This window comes from Taurulus bubalis (assembly GCF_910589615.1).
Source record: "Taurulus bubalis genome assembly, chromosome: 11".
Taxonomy (NCBI): domain Eukaryota; kingdom Metazoa; phylum Chordata; class Actinopteri; order Perciformes; family Cottidae; genus Taurulus; species Taurulus bubalis.
Genome location: NC_136599.1, coordinates 2,743,346 through 2,753,345, shown reverse-complemented (window position 1 = coordinate 2,753,345; position 10,000 = coordinate 2,743,346).

Below are 10,000 nucleotides of genomic sequence, written 5' to 3'. Positions count from 1 at the left end.
TTCTCCTCCTCCTCTCTCCTTCTCTCTCTCCTCCTCTCTCCTTCCCTTTCTCCTCTCTCCTCCTCTCTCCTCCTCTCTCCTCCTCTCTCCTCCTCTCTCCTTCCCTTTCTCCTCTCTCCTCCTCTGCTTCTCTCATCATCTCAGTACTGCTTGGTCATTCTTTCCATTTCTCCACACGCTTCTCTTTCTCTCGTCCTGTGAGAGCCACACACAAAAAAAAACTGCTGAGTGAATTTCTCTTTCTTAAAAAAAAAAAAGAACGAAATTTCCACCGAAACCATGATGCTGGATCTGGGCGTCGGGTTTCGGTGTGGTAACCTCCGCTGGAGAGTGAGTCAGGGTCCGAAAGAGGAAGAGGCCGGTCAGCGGCGATGAAGAGGAAGCTGGGCCAGAGGCGGCCGGCGCCGGCCTCCCTACTTTCGGTTCCGGTAAACGAAGCGACTCGTGTGCGTCAGGTCAACCGCCGCTTTGATTCACGGCCCGTTGCACAAGAAGCACCTCGACGCGGAGAACAGCAGAACCTTCAATGCCACGTTCTCACAAGAGTCCACATTAAGAAGAACCACCAAAGAATCATGAAGGAACTCAAATGTCACGACTTTTGTCGGACTGAGACAAATGTATCCTTAATTCCCTGTATATAAATGTGTGTGTGTGTGTGTGTGTGTGTGTGTGTGTGTGTGTGTGTGTGTGCGTGCGTGTGTGTGTGTGTGTGTGTGTGTGCGTGTGTGTGTGTGTGTGTGTGTGTGTGTGTGTGTGTGTGTTGCTCCAGAGGGACAGAACCCAGAACCTCTCTGGTGAATCGTTCATGACGTCACCGTGGTTACCGCCAACATCACAGAGCACCTCATGAGGATATTCTATGTTTCACTTCAGTTATTGAAAATGAGTTCATATGTCTGATGTGGTTTTCATTGCGACATCCTCAAATTAATGTTAGGATCTCTTTTTTTTATATATTTGTACATATATCTAAATACCTCCGTATTGAGTAACGTCACTTTTTTTCTATTATTATTTCCTAAACCTAACCAAAGGTTTTGATATTTTCCGTGTGCGTCATTTTCAGCTCGTTACTTTGCGTACAGTCTTTTCAAAGTAAAGTAATAAACAGGAAACACCTGTTAATGTTTGTGTTGTCTGCATGAGGCCTGTTCTCGTCCACACCGGAGGATTTGTACACTTCAGTGTTGCTACTTTTATATTCATCCAGATACTTGGAAAGTGGCCAATTGTGGACTCATCCTTCTTGGACTTTGTAAAGGGCCCTCCATTTCTTCAGGCTCTAAAGTGACCATAGAGTCATTACCCTGTAGCACCCCACTGTCTAAATGCCAATGTACCAATGAGTGTGCCATCGAGTTTTGAGTGTCATTTTATATACGTTATTTTTTATCATTGTTTGTATTTTTATTTATTATTGTCTGGTAGCTTGTTTCTTATGTTTACTGTATTTGTAACTTGTTCTTCCTTGAAAGGGGAAAAAAAGAAAAGAAAATCAAAAAAACACATTTGGAACTGAAATCTTCGTGATAGGAATCTGAAATGCTGCGTGTTCATTTCTGACAGAAATAGAAGAAGTTCTGAAATAGTTGAGATGCTGCAACAGTCTGGAAATAGAAGAAGGTTCTAGTCAGAGAACGACCTTTTCACCTCCGGCCGTCACGCGCTTCAGGGTCCTGACCCAGCTGAGTCCTGGTCCAGCTGAGTCATGATCCAGCTGAGTCCTGGTCCAGCTGAGTCATGATCCAGCTGAGTCCTGGTCCAGCTGAGTCATGATCCAGCTGAGTCCTGGTCCAGCTGAGTCCTGGTCCAGCTGAGTCCTGGTCCAGCTAAGTCCTGGTCCAGCTGAGTCCTGGTCCAGCTGAGTCCTGGTCCAGCTGAGTCATGATCCAGCTGAGTCCTGGTCCAGCTAAGTCCTGGTCCAGCTGAGTCCTGGTCCAGCTAAGTCCTGGTCCAGCTGAGTCCTGGTCCAGCTGAGTCATGATCCAGCTGAGTCCTGGTCCAGCTGAGTCATGATCCAGCTGAGTCATGGTCCAGCTAAGTCCTGGTCCAGCTGAGTCCTGGTCCAGCTGAGTCCTGGTCCGTGATGCGAGGCCTCGTGTTCAGTATCTTTCCACCGCATCATGCTTTTATGTTCTGAGTCCAGCCGACGCTCAGAGTTGCATTTCCATCTTTTTCCTCCTTTTTTGAATTTTTTTTTCCGTGGCATTTGGAGCTCAGATGAGCGGCGGTCACGTTGCTTTAGGGGAAAGTTGGTCAACAGGAAGCAGCCGAAGCCGAACAGGAAGTCAAACGTTTCACAACCCGTCAGATCGCTGAAGCTGCCGGGCGACTTCCCATCTGGGCTCTGAGTCCACGAGGGTCTCTGAAGTACAGATAATGACTTCGTCATATTGAGTGAAAGTTTTGTAAAAATTGTCATAGATTTGAGCAAAAAAAAGTGGTAATTGAAATGATTGTGTCATTTTTTGTTGCGTTAACCTTTTAGACACCATGCGCAAAAATCCCCCGCGCCTATTCTGGGACAAAAAAACATTTTATTTAAAGGTTTCCTTCATTATCTCTGCAGCCACATGGTTGTTTAACTTCATTTATAAATGACCGTAACCCTTGTGAGAAGACACATGTGGCTAAACAGTACTTACGGAAACTCTGTATATTTGCCGCGGCGATCGTAAAGTTTCACTAAAACGTGAATAAGTATCCCTTACAACTTCAGATTTCAATAAAACACACATCTCTGTAACACTAGGGATCATGGGAGTCTAAATAATACAAATCCTTATGAACCCCTTATTAGTGTCCAAAAGAGAACCACATTGGACTTCACTTTGCAAACAGACACGAGCTGCCGAGTGCAAAATATATCATATTGAAGCGGTAATCAACTGTATTTCTCCTAAATGTATGACTTTATAATCTCGTAAAATAATATTTTTTTCTTTGTCTTAAATTTAACATTTTATATTTACCACTTTAATTTCGAGAGACGAGAATATCAGAGTTTTTTTCTCGTAACTTTATAACTTTATAATCTTGATTTCTTTAATGTTTCTTAAATTTGCCACAGACATTTTTAGTGTTAATTTATGACTTTATAATTCCAGAAATGTGACACTTCATCCTCAGAGAATACCAGAGTATTTATATATTCGTAATTATATCTGTTTTACCCACAATGCTCCTCTCCTCGTTCTCCCCGTCTCACTTTCTCTCTCTCTGTCGTTCTGTTGGTACAGAACAGCAGAGTGTGTGTGTGTGTGTGTGTGTGTGTGTGTGTGTGTGTGTGTGTGTGTGTGTGTGTGTGTGTGTGTGTGTGTGTGTGTGTTGGGTAATTACTTGTGCAACTCCAACCCTAAAATAACACGACTGGCCCAATTACAGTGTGGGCCTCATTACAGCCTCGCGGAGCAGAGGGAGAAACACAAGCCGATCAAAACAAAGAGGGAAGCGGAGCTGAGCGGAGGAGGACGTCTAAACTGCAGGTGTTGATTCAACCTGTGGGGGGAGGGGGGGCAGGTGGCATGTCCCATCCCGTCCCGTCCCGTCCTGGCAGCGTAATGAAGTAGATATCTGTTCTCTACTTTACTATCTATATTTCTGTTGACTTTCACTTTTACTTCATTACATTTTGCAAAGAAAACGCAGTTTACGCACAGACGGATGTATCCGGTCATTTTTCAAAATAAAACATCTTTCTGGCCTTGATTTTTTAATTTTTTCATGCATTCTTTCTGTGCGGCCCTGAATGAGAATACTTATAAACACACTCCTTCATAGTGTGTATTGCTTTTTGGAGAATTATGATGATAAGTTTATAGTACCGTAAAAGTTGTGTTACAAGCCGCTACTACCCGGTCAGTGTCCCCGTTAGCTCCCCGCTGTAGCCAACTAGCGCTCCGTTAGTTCCCCGCTAACTTCTGCTAGCTCTCCGCTAACTTCCGCTAACTTCTGCTAGCTCTCCACTAACTAACGCTAACTTACGCTAGCTCCCCAACAACCACCGAAGGTAGTGGGACCAGCCCCGGCTCGACACCCGACTTGGGCAGAGGGGACGCGGGCAGTAGCAGCAGCAGCACTAGCTAGCATTGCTCCTAGCTAGTGCTGCTCCTAGCTAACACTGGTCCCATCTAGCACTGCTCCTAGCTAGTGCTGCTCCTAGCTAACGCTGGTCCCATCTGGCACTGCTCCTAGCTAACGCTGCTCCTATCTAGCACTGCTCCTAGCTAGCGCTGCTCTTAGCTAGCGCTGCTCCTAGCTAGCGCTGCTCCTAGCTAGCGCTGCTCCTAGCTAACGCTGCTCCTAGCTAGCGCTGCTCCTGGCTTGCTACAGCAGGGACACCCACCTGAGGTAGGAGCGGCTTGTAACCCGACTTTTACGGTAGATGCAGAAGTATACTTATGTACAATATATTATGTTGAACATTGTTGCTCTGAATGGATCACAGCCAACACAAATATATTCAACACAACTCCTGGTCCTTGATCCTGGTGGTCACATAGAAGAATAAACTTCAGAATTCTCAAAATTCTGACCCTTTACTTTTTTATTAACAGCATTTACTTTCAATACTTAAGTACATTTAATATCAGAAAAATACTTTTGATACTTAACTACAGTAAATATCAGATACTTTCAGACTAGTATTTGTGATTTTCACTTTTACTGGAGTCATTTTCCAGTAAGGTATCTTGTATGGTTTTGGGTACTTTACACACCACTGCCTAAAAACCACCGTCCCGTACACACACCCCTCCCCCCTCCTCCACCCCGGCGACCCCGTGGCCTCCGGTGCGGTCGGCTCGGGTACGGCTGGGTCGGTGCCAGAGGAGCCATTTATGTAAGAGTCTTCAAAGAGAGCCGGTGAAAGAGGGCACTGTACCCGGGGAGGGGAGTGTAAACACAGCCCGGTGCTGCACACAAGACATCATGAAACCATACAGACACACACATATATAAATATATATATATGTATATATATATACATATATATATATATATATTACACATCAAAAAGCGCGCAGACCTCCGGCGCTCTGCGCGGTCGGAGACGCATGAGATTCCTAGAAGCCCGGAGTGTTCTGGTGAAGCTGTTGTTTGGCTTTCTGTTTTGGTTCAAGCTCTGCATCCCATAATTAGACTCGCCCTTCGTCTCCCGGCCGACCGCGGCTTGACAGGAAAAGCCCTGCCGCTGCTTTTCTTTCTGCTTTGTGTGTGTAGATGTACAGTACATGTTTGTTGCATATCTGAAATATAGTTTATATGCGAACTCACGCGCTAAATTTAGTTTTTTTGCGACTATTTTCAGGTGTCATGTGGCGCAAAGCAGGAGGTTTGACTGCAGCGCTGCCGATCAGACAAGACAGAACACGGCTCTCTCTCACACACACACACACACACACACACACACACACACACACACACACACACACCTGACTGACTGGGATCTGGCAGAGCAATCAAAGGAATTGTTTTTTTTATTTCTGAAAGGGGAACTTTTGAAAACAAGACTTAATGTCACTTCGCGTGTGTCGACCTGCTGACCCCCGCTTTCAGAGAGAGGTCGCGGTTGGAAAAACAGAGGGCCTTGTAGTGGAGGAGGCGGAGCTTCAGCGCCGGGCCGAGCCGGCGAGGCTTCCAGGCCTCGAGGAAGGAGCCAAGTCTTCTCCCCGGGCGCTGCCAACTCCCTGTGGTGGTGCAGCTACATGTTCAATTATGCTCTGGAGCCCGCCTGTCTTTACCTATGCCTCATAGGAAAACACTCCGTGTGTGTGTGTGTGTGTGTGTGTGTGTGTGTGTGTGTGTGTGTGTGTGTGTGTGTGTGTGTGTGTGTGTGCCGAGGAGGCGAGTAATGAAGAGATTGCGATGTGGTTTTAAGGTCGGAGGGTTCATGCGACTTACGTCTTCATCACAAAACAAATGTTCCTCGATCAAACAACAAATATTTTTCCTACCGGAGTGTATTCAGAGTTTATGTGGACTTAGAGAACGCCCACTTTTGGAAAAGCGGGTCGGGCAAAAAAAAGCTGACGAGCCGGTGGAGCGAGTAGAAGTACAGAGTTCTTCACAAGTAAAAAAATCACTAAAATGTGGATGTACATGGTTGTGTATGTGTAGATGATGCATATGTATAAGTGCATATAGAGGTTAGCATTTATACTCGCTTTAAGCTAAACTAGTGATACTATTATGACTGTTTTGATTATTTACTATTTAATTTATTTAATTATGTTTATTTAAATGTGAAGAATAGTTCTGTTGGGTTGAAAATGCAAAATAAATTTTTTTAATAAATCGCTAAAAACAACCTTTTAGTCCGTTGAGAATATTTGAACTTTTATGCCTGAAAAAACAGTTTCTAGCGACGCATACACACGTATGTATGTAGGTGTATACACACGTATGTATGGTGGTGTATACATGTACACATATAAGTACATATAGTATGTAGATGTGGGAGAAGATACAAGTCAAGATTGCGACATAAATCCTGCACCTTGCTACAAATTTCCAGTGCAGATTTTTGCACACGGCCTTTTCAGAATAAACGTCCGTCGTCACAGGAAGCGCAAACTACTCGGTTGAGTTGGGGAAAAGATGGCGGCTTGGGGGTAGAGAACTACCGAGGCGGCGTCACCGAAGTTAACCGAGCGCCCACTTCTCGTTTCACGCGGGGATCGAACCGCCGGCTCCCGGGCGAAATATGTTTATTTTCCCGTAGCTAAGACCAACACTCACTGTCACAGTTTGTTCAGGAAGGAATCACAAATTGCACACGTGGACGTTCTTTTCATTAAAGTGGGATGCGTGTGTTTCTGTGTGTGTGTGTGTGTGTGTGTGTGTGTGTGTGTGCGTACCCACACTGCGAGGAGCGTGGACGCATTCCTGCGGGTAGGTAAGTGTGTGCATGTGTGTGCCGGCATGCTCGCTGTACTTGTGCATCTGGAGGCATCCTTTAAAAGGGGGGGGGGGGGGGGGTAGGGGGGTAATTATCACTGCCAATAAAAACAACAACAAACAAACAATCATTGTTCTGGCCTCACCTTCTGCACCACACCCAACATAAACCTCACTTCACCAGGACGACCGACACGGAGAATGTGCTGCGCTGTGCTGCCTAAGCACTGGTAGACACACACACACACACACACACACACACACACACACACACACACACACACACACACACACATTCACACACACACCCTCGTCTTCCCTCGTCTTCTCTCTCCTTCTTGTTCCCTCGTCTTCTCTCTCCTTCTTGTTCCCTCGTCTTCTCTCTCCTTCTTGTTCTCTAGTCATTCCTTCTTCTTGTTCCCTCGTCTTCTCTCTCCTTCCTGTTCCCTCGTCTTCTATCTCCTTCGTCTTGTTCCCTTGTCTTCTCTCTCCTTCTTCTTGTCCCCTCGTCTTCTCTCTCCTTATTCTTGTTCCCTCGTCTTCTCTCTCCTTCTTGTTCCCTCGTCTTCTCTCTTCTTCTTGTTCCCTCGTCTTCTCTCTCCTTCTTGTTCTCTAGTCTTTCCTTCTTCTTGTTCCCTCGTCTTCTCTCACCTTCTTGTTCTCTAGTCTTTCCTTCTTCTTGTTCCCTCGTCTTCTCTCACCTTCTTGTTCCCTCGTCTTCTCTCTCCTTCTTGTTCTCTAGTCATTCCTTCTTCTTGTTCCCTCGTCTTTTCTCAACTTCTTGTTCCCTCGTCTTCTATCTCCTTTGTTTTGTTCCCTCGTCTTCTATCTCCTTCTTCTTGTTCCCTCGTCTTCTCTCTCCTTCTTCTTGTTCCCTCGTCTTCTCTCACCTTCTTGTTCCCTCGTCTTCTCTCTCCTTCTTGTTCTCTAGTCATTCCTTCTTCTTGTTCCCTCGTCTTCTCTCACCTTCTTGTTCCCTCGTCTTCTATCTCCTTTGTCTTGTTCCCTCGTCTTCTATCTCCTTCTTCTTGTTCCCTCGTCTTCTCTCTCCTTCTTCTTGTTCCCTCGTCTTCTATCTCCTTCTTCTTGTTCCCTCGTCTTCTCTCCTTCTCTTTCCCTCGTCTTCTCTCTCCTTCTTCTTGTTCCCTCGTCTTCTATCTCCTTCTTCTTGTTCCCTCGTCTTCTCTCTCCTTCTTCTTGTTCCCTCGTCTTCTATCTCCTTCTTCTTGTTCCCTCGTCTTCTCTCCTTCTCTTTCCCTCGTCTTCTCTCTTCTTCTTCTTGTTCCCTCGTCTTCTCTCCTTCTCTTTCCCTCGTCTTCTCTCTCCTTCTTCTTGTTCCCTCGTCTTCTCTCCTTCTCTTTCCCTCGTCTTCTCTCCTTCTCTTTCCCTCGTCTTCTCTCCTTCTCTTTTCCTCGTCTTCTCTCTTCTTCTTCTTGTTCCCTCGTCTTCTCTCCTTCTCTTTCCCTCGTCTTCTCTCTCCTTCTTCTTGTTCTCTCTCCTTCGTTCCAATTTAGCTAAATGTGTTGAAACTTCACGAGTGATCCCTTGAGATATTCCAAATGTGCACCCTGCTGGAGGTTTGTTTAAACTGCATAATGGCATGATGTCCCTTTGGAGCGGAGCGTGGCTGTGTGTGTGTGTGTGTGTGTGTGTTCCTCACATGCATGTACACACGCGTGTTACATGTGGAATATCCCTACAGACTTCTGTTTTGTTTATGTCGTATTACCCCAGCAGGCCTCGTCACTGGGGAGCCACATCTGTAAACATCATGCCTGCAGCGGCCTGTGTGTGTGTGTGTGTGTGTGTGTGTGTGTGTGTGTGTGTGTGTGTGTGTGCATTCACACCAACAATCTCAAGAGGTTCTTTCACTGTTTATTTCTCCCCTCTTTATCATCATATACTCGTAGCGCTTGTGTGCGTCACGTGAGCAGAGCAGTAGCGTTTCTTCTGGCTGCTTCCAGCTAAATGTTGAGTAGAGTAAACAAACACATTTGAAAACACGGCATCAGATGTGAATCCACGCGGCGGGAGACATCGTTAGAGCTCCTCTGAGACCTCTGAGTGTTCAGTGAAACTTAAGTCGCTCTTCTAATTCTCTAAAACCAACGCTTGCGCCGCAGCCCCGCCGCTCTTTGCGCGCCGAGAGCGTCGGGCCGGTTTGTTTGGCGCCGACCGATCAGGCGTGCGGGACACGGACACGGGCCGACATCAAAGCCGTGGCCTGCTTACCTCGCTCTCCGCCCGGCGCTCTCTCTCGGTCCACAAACCACAACGAAACCCTCACTTTGTCACAGTGGGATCTGCCGGCTGTGAGGTTTAAAGCACTTCAGGGTCCGCGCTGCATCGTGTCTGCACTCGTCGGTCCTGCGAAGCTATTCGTCACATTTAAAAGCCGGAGGGAGACTCCTGGCCTGTTGCAGACGTCTCGCAGCGGCCCAGGCTAGCACGCGTTAGCCGGGGCCGCGCTGTGATCATGTGCGTTTCTTCACTGCAGCGGGGGATTACCCAGCTGACCTGCAGCCTTATGGTTCAGCTCGGAGCGACAGACTCCTCCCTCCACTGGGACAGGAAGTACCTTTATTTTGAAGGCCCAGCGGTCGCTCGAACTATTAGCTCTGGCGTTGAAGCCATGCACGCCATGGCTGCTGCCGCTGGCTTTTTGTTTGTTAAAGGCCATTGCTTCAGATTAGCAGGGTTCTTCATATGCTCATGGAAAACCTGGAAAAGTTTAAAATGGTTATTTCCAGGCCTGGAAAAGTCCTTGAAAAAAATATAATCCTCAAAAGTTTAGTAATAGTCATGTAAATGTGTTATATTCATGTGTTCATGTCGTTCATTTACGCTGAGTTTGAAATAATTAATATGCTTTTAAAAGAAAGATGCTCAGAATATAAGCAGGCATACATACAGGCATCTATATAAATGTTTATTCTTTTAATCAAACTATTGTCTCATTCATTTGTGTCATTTAAGGTTTACTGTATGCTTTGTATTCTCATTGTTAGTTTAAATACTACATTTACTCACTTTTTACTGTTTACACCCAGATTTCACTAAATGTTTGTAATGGACATTTGGTTTAAAGTCATGGAAACCC